The sequence below is a fragment of the Boleophthalmus pectinirostris genome, unplaced genomic scaffold (genome assembly GCF_026225935.1).
Source record: "Boleophthalmus pectinirostris isolate CB_2022bp ecotype Guang Dong unplaced genomic scaffold, ASM2622593v1 HiC_scaffold_21, whole genome shotgun sequence".
Classification (NCBI taxonomy): domain Eukaryota; kingdom Metazoa; phylum Chordata; class Actinopteri; order Gobiiformes; family Gobiidae; genus Boleophthalmus; species Boleophthalmus pectinirostris.
Window position 1 is genome coordinate 20028236 of NW_026571175.1, and position 14527 is coordinate 20042762.

The 14527-nt window shown below is 37.0% G+C and overlaps 1 protein-coding gene across 1 annotated transcript in view; it reads left to right on the forward strand.

Moving 5' to 3' along the window:
* Positions 1–14527, forward strand: part of atxn1a (ataxin 1a) — a 60508-nt gene that overhangs the window by 19158 nt on the left and 26823 nt on the right. The window lies entirely within an intron of this gene.

Genomic DNA, 14527 nt, shown 5'->3' on the forward strand with positions numbered 1-14527 from the left:
CCCCCTCCCAGGCTCCTGGTACAGTGAGTGGAGAGAGGAGGGCTGCCAGTAGTTCTGTGACTCATATCAAACATACATCAGGATACGCTGAACATTTATACTTAGATCCACACTACTAGAGACTTCTAAGAACAACACAAGAGCTATTTCTTTGAATGGTTGTCACAATACAACTTTTCTTATTGTTCCTACCTCTTCTTAGTAGTGGTAATAGTAGCAAGTAGTGGCAAGATCACAATGAAAAAAAAAAAAAAAGATCACAGCTTTGCAAAATTATCAACTCACATTGGCCACATTGGAAACCTAGAATCCATATGAATCTTGTATTTGATCATTGTCTTGTTTAAAATGTGCTCTGCGAACATAATTGAAAATTTTATTGCAATTGCAATACTTGTTTTCAAAAAATCTATTAAATATTTTTCCAGCCCGAGCAGCAAACTAATAGCAGTTTTAGTAGTGCCAAATGTGGCAGTGGTAATACAATGTCTGTTAGTGTTTCTGTGAGTCATAAACATATCTGGCTACACTGTATTAGTCATCATTACTACAAATGCATTTAACAAGAACAGGCCTTCTCGTACACACTGGGACTATCCTGGTCTCTCCTTCACCACATTACCACTCACTTATACCAGCCTCATGAGTGTGCTTCTGCAGGCATCCGCAGGCCTGTTACGATAATTACTATATCGACTTAATGTTCAATATATGATAGATGGAACAATAATTTTTGGGGGTCAGTATTTATCGTGAGTATTTTTTTCTTTGTTCCAGTGGGAATTTTCTGCAGTGTATTAAAATTTCAGCTTGAGAGGGTTGAACTAAACAATCTAACTACTTTAGTGTTGTATTCTATTATTCATGTATTGCATCTCATGTTTTTTTTTAGTATTGTATATTTAGAATACTTTATAAGTAATTCTGTTTTATGGTTTAGTGCCAATATTATCATTTATCATCTGCATTTACCTTAGCAATATATCGAACTTCAATTTTTTTTTCATTGTGGCAGGCCTATTCATAAAACATTTGAGAGTTCTTTGTAAATTTGATGATTACTGGCAAAGGCAAGAAAAAAACTTAATATATACTCAAGTAAAAGTACTGTTACTGTAGAATATTACTTACAGTCAAGTACAAGTAACAAGGGTAATTTTAATAGTGCTTGGTAAAACTGTTTTACAATAGTAAACAGTAGGGATGACACAATCTTGTGCAAGACTTGTGCACACTTGGGGAAAAAATCTCATAGGATAATTTTTCCCCATTTATTTAGTTTTAGATTTGTAGATTTTTGTAGTTCCAAAAAGTAGCGTTACATTGACAAAATAAAATAAAGTAAATTAAATTGGACCAAAATGGTGAACTGAACCACACCATTTCTATATTATAAATTTTGTCAAAAAATCTCATCTTGTCTTGTTCTTGTGGATTAAATCTTGTGTCTTGGATCATCTTATGGAAATAGTGGGACTCTAGTAAACAGATATGTCTTTTATACTAACATAATATAGGCTGCATGTTCCAGTATTGTGTAGCATGTGTCCTACCTCTTGGATGTTAATGTTTCTGTAAAATATTTGAAGGTGAAAGTCATCTTGAGGCGTAACAATAGGCTTTTCTCCTACAGTAGAATGACTTCATTATAGTAAATCCTCTGTGACACATTCAGCCTGTTAAACATGTATCTCTCCCTCTCTTTCTCTTCTCTCTCTCTCTATTTTTCTTTTTCTCTCTCTCTGTTTTCTCTCTCTCCTCTAGCTCTCTCTCTTCTCTCTCTCTCGCCTCTTTCTTCTCTCTCCTATCTCTCACTCTCTCTTGTCTCTCTCGTACTCTCCTCTGTCTCCCTCTCACTCTCTTTTCTCTCTCTCTCTCTGTCTCTCTCTTTCTCTCGCTCTCTTTCTCTTTCTTTCTTTCTTTCTTTCTTTTTTTCTCCCACCCCTCACCTGTAGAGAGTTTTGTGTCTGTGAGCCCTCAGCATCGTGTGATTATGTCGTTATTGGATCGGACAGAATCCCCCAAACATACACAGGTTAGATCTCAGTGGAGAACTAGCAGGTGTATCCGATTCAGCTTTTTAAAACAAATTTTGCAGAATCACATTAACTCAGTTTATTTTTTTGGTGGCAGTAGTAGTAATTGTGCACGGTTGTAGTAGTAAATACAGATATGGTATTTGTACACTATACTGTACACTACTCTAAATAGGATTTCTTTGTGTTTTGTTTTTGCATAGTATGTTCTGTGTATTTTTAGAGTAGTCACCTGACTTGTGGTACTACACACAGCAGTAAGCATTTACGCTCCACACCCGGCCAGTCCAACCTCACTGACATCATAGACATGCCCCATATGTGCACGTGCAGATGTACAGGAATGCCTTATTGTTCTGAGAAATGCTTGCTCAAAGACACTGACTATAAATAAAGGAACTATTCTGCACGTCATAGGTTAGTAGAGGTGATAGTAAAAGAGAAACCGTAAGTTAAGATTCAAGATTCAATTATGTATGTAATCATTAATAGTAAAGTAACCAACATACTACTACACATCGTGGTAATACTATGGTGAGTTTGAAAGCTGAAGTCATTATGCAATAGTAAAGTAATTTAACTCATGTAATCATTTTCTAACAGAAGACTAAAATTACAAGTACATTTCTAAATTATTGAACCATTCCAGGCTGTGAAACATTAACTTTAGTGGCCCTAAAGATTAAATCATAATAAGACAAGGAAATGTTAGTTACGCATTACCTCATTTAAATGTCCTTACCCCAGTGGATTCTGGGTTAGCCAATTTGAACAAAATTTACTGTGGTCCTTGTTGTGACTTGCATTTTCTGTTCTAAGGCAGCCAATGTCCAGATTTGTGTCTTTTAAAAATAATGTTATGCTGTATTGTATTATATTATAAAACACTGAAACCAAAGTACAAAAGAATTATATATGTATAACGACACCTTCATTCTTTTGTAAATTGTCATTTCGACCTTCAGGGACACCATATTTGCGAGTCTAATTAAAAGTGTCATTGCTAAGTGTTTACCTCTGCTGGCACGCTGTTACATAGTTTTGACATAGTTGTGTCTGAAACACTGCGGGTAACGCCCTGTCACTTCTCTAATTGGCTGTGGAATCTGCTGTGTGTAAAACATCCCAGGACTTTGACATGTGCGAGTGTGTAACAGACCGCACGTGAGAGGACTGAGGAGAGAAGAGACGGCAGGTCAGATAAAAGAACAGGCACAAGGGACTAACAGGAAAGTATGAAGATGAGGCAGATGATAAACAAATTAACAATGCATGCAAAATGTTATTTCCTCAAGTGGAGCAAATGAGACCAGGTTTGATTAGAGGCAAAATCTCAATGTAATGAATCAATCAGGCATGACATTAACAAGTGACAGGTGATAACAGAGTATGTTTTCACGGTGGCACCTGTTAGTGGGTGGGATATATTGGACAAGTAGTGAACATCTGTGCTGTGTTGAAAGCGTTTGTACTGGTATGACATGGGCCCACTGGGGATTGCTATAGAAATAGACAGTGGTGTAAATTTGAAAAAATATTATACAAAATCAAAAGATAGCGTTATCAGTGTTGTACTATATACTTTTCTGGTGAAGTATCTGCCACCTGCTTGTCTCCATGGAGATGTTATTGTTTACCTGGAATGTTCCCTAGTATTACATTAAAATGATTTATCTTACATTAATTACAGGTATTCAGACTGCTAATTAAAAACCCTCATTGTGTCCAAGGAGATGGATGAAGACGAGCAGGCAACCTTTTAATTGTTGTTTAGACAGAGTTGTTCTGTAGTTACTTGAGAGATAAATACCAGTGACATAACACATATGAATCAATTCTGTCTTTTTTCATTTAATTTTAAAGGAACTAAATGAAAATGAAAAAATAAATAGAAAGTGTAGAGACAAAAAAATAACTATCTGGTACTGGTTGATATTGGCAGATATTTAAAGCTATAGTGCTGAAATCTGCATCGGAACTGAAATACACAAAAGTGCAGTCATTTATGTCTACTGACTGAGTCTACCTTACTGACATAATCCTTGTTGTATCTGAGACATATAAAGGAAGCGTGTACAGTTGAGCAGTTGTTGGCTGACATCATAGTATTTTTATCTATGTTAACAGTGCTGTGCTGTTATAATTTGCTTTGTCCGTTCACCTCAAGTCATCCTGACATTTAAACACAATAGGTCTTTTTGTGTGGTAATATTGCTCTGATGGTGCAGTCCTGTTTTCAGTTGTTTGGTGTGCGTCCTTACCTCAATATGGGGAGCTTGTTTCACAGCGGGGGGCTGTTGATGTGCGTCCTTGTGTACTGTCAGTGTCTCCTGTGTAAGTTTGAGTCTTTGAAGATCTAAGACCCAGAGAGGACGAGAAGAAGGCACTGTTCCTTTTATAACTCGCTTTATGTTGTATGTGTTTGTAATTTTCTTTTATTCATTTTTCTTATTAGCTCCACTGCCATGCTTATGCACTTATCTTCCTTTTACCAACCTGTTTAAAGATGCTACAATGCATTTTGATAGTAAAAAGTACTGTCATTGATATTTATTATTAAGCATGTGCTAGGGTTATACTCAGTGATACTGTGCAATTAATAATGTTAATTGAGATTCACTAATCAAAAAATCTGTAATATGTTTGGATATTTTTAATGGAGACAAGCCATTCCTCTATAAGGCATGTAGTTTAGAGCAGTAGAGTGAAGGAATTAAATTTGACTATTTTAAAAGCTGTATTATTTTGCTCTGGAATCTAGTTTTTTAATCATTATTATTTTTGATTATTTTGTCATACTCACCCACTATTACTCATTGGTATAGTTTGTTTTCACTGGTTCTGTGATATAAAGCTATGGTCAGCGGTACTCTACCTCTTAAAAGACTGAAGAGTGAGTGAATAATAGACTTGTAAAGACTCTGAATGCCTTATAAAGCTCTGTTTAATATAACTCCAATCCTTTATAATTAAAGTAAAGGAATCCTCTTCTGTTGTCAGTTTGCTCTGTCCTGGTTTGCCCTTATTCTGCTTAGACATAGATGATTTGGTTTTGGCAGCAGCACTAATTGAACCAAGCTCTCTCTTGTCTTTTAATATTGTCTCCAGCAGCACAGTCTAATAGTCCCCATCCAGGTGACACCGGATCTGCAGCACTGTGATTGGTCAAGGCAGTGCTCTGTGACGCTGGGGTAGTATTGAGTCTCCTGTTCTTGAATGGGAGGTGACCTGAGAGGCGTGGAGCTGTGTGGCCTTCATGTGTGATGTTAGGAAAGGGATAGGGCTCAGTTAAAGAACAGATCTAGTTACAGTCAATCTGAGCGCTCTCCAGGAATAAATGCATCAGATCTACTTCCTCATTTTAGGTCCTCTACTGTGTCATACTATCACTGCAGTTTGAAAAGAATTTGAAAGGGCTCATATTACACTATTTTCTGATCTGTTATGATGTTATTTCCTCATCAAAAACATACCTGGAGTTGTGTTTTGTTTTATTCACACATGTTTAACACACAAATCCTGCATATTTAATTATTTTCTCAAGCAGAACACACTCAGTTCCTCTTGCAATGTCATGTGGTAATACAGGAAGTGCTCCAATGTGATCTGGAACTGCCAATCTCTACTGAACTAAAGGTGAAAGGAGCTGTTAACTTGAAGATTACCACTACATGATGTCACAAGGTGGTGCAGAGCATTTTGAGATATAGACAGAATGTGAATAAAACAAAACACAACTCCAGGTGTAGTTTTGATGAATTAACACATTATAACATGGCTTAAAGCCCATAAGAATCTATTTTGGGTAATATAGGCTTTAAATGAGTAATAACTATTAGGAGTTTGATCATATTTTGATTTAGATTTTATTGGGTGACACCTTCTGTTATTGCATTATTGTGCTAACCTTTTATGGTTTAAGCAGCAGTGTGTAACTTTCTGGAGGTGTGAAACTATGATTGTTGTGTGTGTGATTCTATCCCTAATGACAAAGATATGTGATATACAATATAAAACATTGCACTGTTGTAGTTATTATATCCATGTTTCTTATGTCGTGATTTTCCTACATGCATGAATGCCAGATGTACTTTAAGAGTAGTTATTATCCAGGGCTATGTGCTTTTCAGTACTCAACATGAGGCTGGCTTTCACAAACGCACACAAAGGGCCAATGTACTGCTGCTGTGGTCACTATACAGACATCCATATGAACAGTATATACCTGTATGTATGTATGTATGTATGTATGTATGTATGAAAGTATGTACAGCTTTGAGAGTAACTTGCCATTCTCTCTTTCTGATTGTGTCATTGGGTGGAAGCGAGGTGAAGGATAGAGTATCTAGGCCTGGTGCAGACAAGTGGCTATTATCTTGGCTTACAGTATAATGTAAAAAATAGTTTTAATGCAATATTGTTGTTTTTTGAAAAGAGCAGTATTTTGCTATTGAAAACTCATTAAAAGTTTTGAGTTCCTCACTTCTTATACAAATACTTTTGCATTCTGGGTTAGAATACTTTCTTTATCTGGCCTTCACTAAACAGCCACTGCTTGCTTTTCATTTGCACTAACCCAGAGTGGCAAGGTCCAATTGTGCGGTTGCTGGGCAATGAGCTCACAGCGGTCGACCGTAACAACCTCTCCTCCCTCTATCCATATCCCTCTCTCCATATCTCCCTCTCTCGCTCTCTCTCCATCAATCAGCCCCAAGTGCCCAGCTCTAGTAATGATGTCATCACATACACACATCCTGCTGTGACCTTGGGTTGCTGTAGACACGAGTGTGTGTCCAAAGCTGTAGAGCATTGATTGCTGTTGAATGTGATATATCATAGGAGAGGATGTAGTGTGTTTCTGGTGTAAATCTCAGTTTTTTCACCTTTGGGTTTAAAGTAACACACATAACCGCGTTCACCCCACAAGTGTACTGACTCCTCTGAATGCTCTGCAGCACACCCCAGTGGCTGCTCTTGGTTACTCGTGTCAGAGGAGATGTCCACAGTTTGATTGTAGGAACCAGGAAGTGAAGGAGAATATTTTACATAGAAAGACTTTAAAAGGCAAATGGAATACAAAATTTTAGATTGACTGCAACCAATATTTGTGCTTTGAAAACTATAAAAACTCATCTAAATGTATATCGTTTGGATGAGCTGCTGAAAATAGAGCACTGCAATAAAAGTACTATAAATGTCATATAAAGGTATTATGACATTTAATAGTACTTCTTCAGAATAACTTACTGTCTTTGTTGCTTTAGCCTTTACTTTTGTCTTATTTTAATCTGAAATGCTCTTGACTAAACCAGTCACTCTGTTTACATTTCATCTCAAAGTTATAAGCCTGCTCACGCACACAAAATAAAAACTGCATTAAACACAAGTACAAAGATACAAACTCTTAAAATAATTCTAGTGCAGTGCATTTGTGGTCCAGCTGTGCCTCTGCCAGGCTCCAGGGCAGCGGGCCAGCACAGTGAGGTGAAGAGAGAGGCGAAAACACTAACTGGCAAATCAGTGGCCAATTAAAAGGACTCAGTTATGTGTCTGTGTGTGTGTGTGTCTGTGTATTTGGGGTGTGAGCCTGTCCTCTTCTGACTGCCAAGGAAAGGCCTGGCACCAACCCACCATGCCTTCTTTTCTCTCAGCATAGCCTTTCTAAACATACAGTGGAATCAGCTTCATCCTATTGTGTAATATTGAGGACAAATGGGATGTCTTTCTTAGTTTGTGCTTTTAGTTTGTACAGCGGAGAACAATACAGCTCCACCCTGTGTATAATGAAGTTTTATAACCCTTTTTAAAGCTCAAGACACCCTGCCCTTGCCGCACTTGTTACAGTTCTGGGGACAATGCTCTGAATAGGCAGCGCTCTGATGGTGGATGGGTGTGTGCGTGTTGACTGAGTGATAGTTGTTATGTTGGAGGTTCGGATTTTAAAGGCAAATACTGCAAAGACTCTCTTATCCTTCATAATTAGTCCTGCCATTTATCATAAAGATGTCTGTTGAATTGTTTACTTTGACATTAATGTTAGACTAGTCCTGTCACAATAATTAGTATATTTACTTATCGTTCAATACATGAGAGCTGGAACAATGTATTATAGAGCTCAGTATTTATCGTGTTTATGTATTTCTTTGCAATATTGGGGAGATTTATGTCATTTTATGTAATAAGGTAAGATTTCAGCTGTAGAGTAGAACTTCTATTCCCAATTTTCAGTTCATTTTGCCATTATTTTCAGCTCATGCCTTTTAATGATAATGTCCAAAAAGATGGTTTACTTGGATTATTTTGCTTTATTGTTATCATGTCAGTGGCATTAAGTGGTTTCCATATTATCATAGTATTTTACTGTAGCACTAGATCATGCTTCAAATTTTGTTATCAGACCTATGTTAGACTCTCTAGTACCCTGTCTAATTTGGACAGAATGACTCCCATGGAAGAGACTGTGTCAGATGGTTGGGAATTGAGCCCTCAGCCTCTTTACTGAGAGTTTAGAGTGCAGTAAAATTACTAATGAAGAAATGACATTAGTTTGGCAGACATTTGGTGCAGGGTGAATAACAAAAACCTAAGTACTGCTTTATAATAACAACCATTTTACAACAACATCTTAATTGGACTATAATTATATTATTAAGGGATTAGATTTAGGGTATAAATTAAGTACTTACTAAGCCTGAATGATTCTTGAAGGTGCTCTGTGTAACTTTTTTGGTGGAGGGTCCATCACCTGCTTGTTTCCATAGAGATGTTTTTGCTGGGCTTGAAATGTTCTAGCCTGACCTCGCAGCGTTAGAATTCGCTCACTCGACGGTCGATGGTTAAATGAAAAAAAGTACCCAATCACTGCTATTTGGTTGAGACTTATGTAATGCCCCGCTAACAGGGCTAACTGGTATATTAAGCTTTTTCCAAATCCCGTAAGAAGAAGGGCAATAACGCCTCTCCCTTTGATAAAATTCACCAAACATTCTCTTTGTTCCAGCTTTAAATCCTCGATCTCGGGAATTATTGACAACACAGAATGTATGGCTCTTCGATGATTGGCTGGGGTTTTTGCGAACCGTCTAGTGTATTCCAATTCCTGACCTAGTCGCTGGAGAGAAATTAAATTGAGCGGAGGCACTAGGTGGCACCAGCCTGGCTAGGAATGTTCCACAGTATAACTTTAAACATAGAAACTATCAGGTGATGCAACCTAAGTTACAGGTCCAATCTGTGAAGGGGCGACCCTGCTCACAGTAAGAATGCATGTGTTTCAAAGCATCTCTCTCTTTCCCTCTAATTGATTAAATTCAAGATGGATACATTTAATGCCATAGTGAGGAACATTCTAGGTCAAACAATAACATCTCATGGTAGCGGACCCCCACTAGAAAGTCACACAGTGCACCTTTAAATTGTTAGTATTTTTCTGTAGGAAATCTTTGTTCATGTTTTGTTTCGTGGCTTTAAAGAGTGTAGTTATGATAAAGAGTTACCAGTCCTATTCAGAAATTGAAAATATAACTAATAGGACTAGAAATGGTTATTGTAAAATCATAATGCTGTTGTCCATTGGTTTATTAGAAGCCATTCTGCTGTAGACCAAATGCTAGTGGTCCTTTATATGCAACAAGAGCTGACAGTTAAAAGTTATAGCTGTAATTCTGTACTAAGAGGCGGTATATCAATCAGGCCAGCCCAAAGTCATATCCATCTAATCATGTATTTTTATGACGAGTTTGATTAATGGCCAATACTTCAAGATTTAGTTTGCCCAGACTCTAAAGGACTAATACAAACAAATGTGCTTTATTACTTCTATCTGAGAAGCCAAATAATAATTGATTAGCTTTGGGGATGTACGAGCCAGCACAAACAGTCTGTACATTGCTAGATAAAGTCAACAATATTAGCCACATGGGGTCAGTACATGTATTTCTGGACTCCTATATATCTATATCTTGAATCAACTTTATGTCTGGGCACTATTGCAAAATCTGGTCAATGCCTTTGCCCTCTCATTACCTAATTTATTATATTTAAATTGAACATTGTCTTATATTGTTACAAACAAAAACATATAATTGTAGCTAACAAACTATTAAAATAGTTCTGGACTATACAAAATGTCTTCCAGAGGCATCACTGGGTTTATAAAAAAAATAATTGATTAATCAGTAAATCAGTAAAAGTAAAGTAATCAGTAAAAATTAAAAATCATCATTGTTAGATTGATTAGAAAAATAATTTGTTGCAGACCTACAGAACAGAGAAGTAGGTCAGATTTTATAAGTTGTAATAGTCAATACAGTGGACTCATCATTAATTAAAAAGTGTCTGGACAGCAGTGCACTTAAGGTAATATTTCTCCCCTCTTCACTGTACACTGTTCAGAGGGTCAGCTCGTCTCTTGTCTCTTATGGCGTGGCTGCTGTGTTTGTGTCTGAATGAAAAATAGGCTGTGGTCAGAGGCATTTCCTTGATTTTACTGTGAAGTTCTTGGGTCAGCCCTGTACTGTACATACTTCTGACCCCACAGCTGTAGACACGACGTCAGCCCCTCAGGAATGTGCTCTGTGATTAATGATGAGACTTTATGGGGGAAATAGACTTCTTATATTTAAAGATCCTATATTATGCAAAACTCTTATGAACTTTAAGCCATGTTATAATGTTTTTACCTCATCAGAAACATACCTGGAGTTGTGTTTCATTCACACGTGTTCAGGAAAGAGTTTTGAGTAACTCTTTATTTTTCTCTCTACATCTCCTAAGCTCAGCATGCTCCATACCACCTTGTGATGTCATGTAGCTTTTTCAGTTTTCAAGGTAATAGCTACTGTTATGGAAAAAAATTATACATTTCTTGATGATAAATAATTAATCCATTTGCAAATCCCAATGAGTTTTGGAATATAGACCAAGGTTTATTCCTGTTACAGCAGATGTGGACATGGCCTAGACCTGCTCTGGCCAGAGACCAACAACCTCTCCTTCCCAGCAGTATGTCCCTTCTCCGTTTGACCCGAGTCTCTCCCCAAGTATCTGCCCTAGAGCATCTGAACTCTGAGTATTTATACAGAAATACAAGTTACATACATATCAAAGCAGAGTAAGTTTTGTTTCAGAGGCTGGTGCTAAATTAACATACCGTACATTTGAGGACAGCTAAGACAATACATTGTTACCTGTGGGTGGAGACAGTTGTGTCTGCTGAGTCTTTACACGTGTTAATGACTGATCTGGGTCTCAGGTACAAATCACATTCATTTACACAAGACAGATTGAGAGAAATCTGTCCACAATATGAATTTCCATCACAGCTACATTTTATCTTTTGTTAAGCAGATATTGGCAATTCCAGGCTGAAATCATCCAAATGAGTCTAGTTAAGTTGTATGGACTTTAAAAACACAATGGAGCACTAATCGTGTTACCACCTGACATCACAAGGTGGAACATAGTGTTTTCTATTTGAGAGAAGAATTCAGCCTGTAAACATCCAGGGTTTCTATGTTAAACATGTGTGAATGAAACAAAACACAACTCCAGGTATGTTTGTGCTGAGGAACAACATTATAACAGAGCAGAAAATAGCATAATATGGGCCCTTCAAATGTGCACTACATCATTTTTTCTCTTTAAGGGTCTGCTTGTCTCCATGCTATTACTTTGCCTGGAATGTTCCACGGTATTGCATTTAAACCTATCTATCTTCATGGAGACAAGCCTTTGACACCATATGGCCATCATATCTGTGGAGAGGCAACCTGAGAAGTCTGTTGTTTCTGACTGTACTGCACATAGCGTGTTTAGCTCATGCTCTATCTCGTATTTTTTGATAAATAAATTAATGTGGTCACACTTACGGGAGACAGAAGGGAAAGAATGCAGACTCTGATGAAGTGAGGGCTTAGACACTGTAACTGCTGTAACTGTGCCAGTGCTTAGTCATGAACACAGCTGCACTCCAGCTCTCCCTATGATCTCGAAAGTAAGACATGCTCTGAAGTCCTCTCATCCTCTGAAACTGAAATGCAATAAGTACAACCACAGAGTATAATTGGCCTTCTGAGTACTACCAGATCTAAACCTGGTCTATGACAGGGCTAAACCAGATGTAAAGTACTACCAGGTCTAAAATACTACATCACGACTACAATCATTCTTAAAAAGGAGTAATCCAAGGAAGGACAAATTTCCAAACTATTTATGGTTTGCGATGTTCTGGGAACGTTTTCTGAACAGCACTGTTTTTTATATCAATGTTGATCAGAAATTATATTTTGGTAACAAACAGTATGAGCTGCAGTGTAATGTTGTTGATTAAAATTTCACACTCAGTTCTGATGACAAAATTCTACATACCAATTTGGATACCCCCAATGATTTAAAAATACTCTTTTTTTCATACTATACAAAGTCATTTTTAACACAAAATAAAGCTACTCTTTAATATTATCAAGTGTTTTTATACAAGTTCTGATATAGAGCAAATCCATGAGAAAGGTTCAATCTTTGTCGAGTTAATGCCATTTCTTTCAGTACTGACACCGGCTCAAATGAATATCTAATGTTTTTTGTGTCCATTAGTACCTGGGTATTGATTTTTCACAAGTCTTGCAGAGAAATCCCCTGCTTTCTATCAGCCTAAACGTCTTAGACACTGTTTTCTGTTTGTTGGTTTAGCCTGTCTGTAAGCTGTCCACTCCACTGCTCTTTAAATTCACTCAGCCCCTCTCCTAATGTGGTTACTCGGGACTGTTCCTGACTGCTTTAGCCCACTGCTGCTGCTCTGATTGGACATGATGGATTGCGACACAGCGTCTGTATTTGTAGAGCCACAAGCACACTGTGAGGTCCCCATATTTCAAAGGCTCCTGCCAAATGTTTTGCATTGTATTGTCTGTGTTAGTCCAGACTTAAAAGTGCAGGACAAAGTCATAAATAATAAAAAGATGGTGTGATATGAACTAGAATGCTCAATATAAAGACCATGGGATATACACAATTTAACAGGGTGCAGGTCTGTTATTGGGTATATTCCTGCTAGGTAAATAGAACTACTTGCTTGTATGATTCCTGAATGTGATATTGCTGATACTATAGCCGCTATAACTAATACCACAGACAGTAGCTCAGTTGGTACACTGTTTATTCACTTATCCAAAGGTTGGCAGTTTGAGTCCTGTTCTCAATCCATTGACTCAGAGGTTGATGGTGCAATTCCAGCTTCCATAGATAAATGCTGTCATTTTGTTCTTGGGCAAGACACTTAACCCACCTGTGCATATGCTGATGTATGACTGTGTGTCTGAATGGGAAAGTAGTTCCTTGATGTAAAGCGCTTTGGTAGAGAAGATCTTTAATCAAAATGTGCCCATTTATTACACCAGACTTTTGGCATGTATGAATGTAACAGTCTAATAAGGGCCGTATTAAAAACTAGCTTTGAAGTGTTTAAATATATCTATGCTTTGACAAACCTTTTCTACTGTGTATGGTAAGATCTAAACTGCATGTTTTCATAGTTTGATTCTTTATTCTCTATCTCCAATAGTTATTACTGCTGCAGTTTTGTGTATTTGTTGTGAAATATATTTGTCTTGTCTGTAAATAAACACATTATATACTTAAGTATCATAAAATAAAAAATATAGGCCTGTCACTATAACAAATTTGGAAATGTAATATATTGCTGATGTAAATATAGACAATAAATGATAGTATAGTAGCTAAACCATAAAGCAGAAATATCCCCTCAAAACTATTCTAAATATACAAAATTGTAAAAAAAAAAAAAAAAAAAAGCAAGAAATAAATAACACAACGCACTACAGTACTGCATCTATAGAATTTCATTTAATTCCTTCTATAGCTCAAATGTGATCGTAGTACAGAAAAAATAACCAAAAAGAAATGTTCCCACAAGTACAAAGAAGACGTCCATTTATATGTATTGAACGATAACTTGATATACTGTAGTATTTATCGTGACAGGCCTAGAGTGCTCTTCTGTCCTCCTGCTCGCTCTCTCCTTATCTCAGTTTTTGGTGCCCCCCGCGGTGCCTCGTTGGCTGCCTTTTTCCTGCCACCATCTGCCTCTTCATCCTTTTCCCTTTTCTCATCTTTCCTTTGGCCCAGTTTAGCTCTGTGTCCCTCCCATTCCCAAACATTACTTACGTGTGGTGTGACGTACAACTACTGTGTTTCCCATGTACTGTAAATTTGATATATTTCTATTACGATGAGCAAAATTTGTATTAATTGACTAATTATTTTATTTTAATTTTAAGGATTTATGTCAATAGCAGTAAGAGCATGTTATGCAGAGAGTTGGAAGTGAATGGATAAGAGTGAATAGCTTTATCCTATATTTTTCTGTATATATAGTTGATTTTGCTTGAACTTCAGTACAGTTGTAGTCTTGATAGTGCAGTCTTGGTCAGATAATATAGATTAGAGAGATATTTAATTGTTTTGAGTGTTTT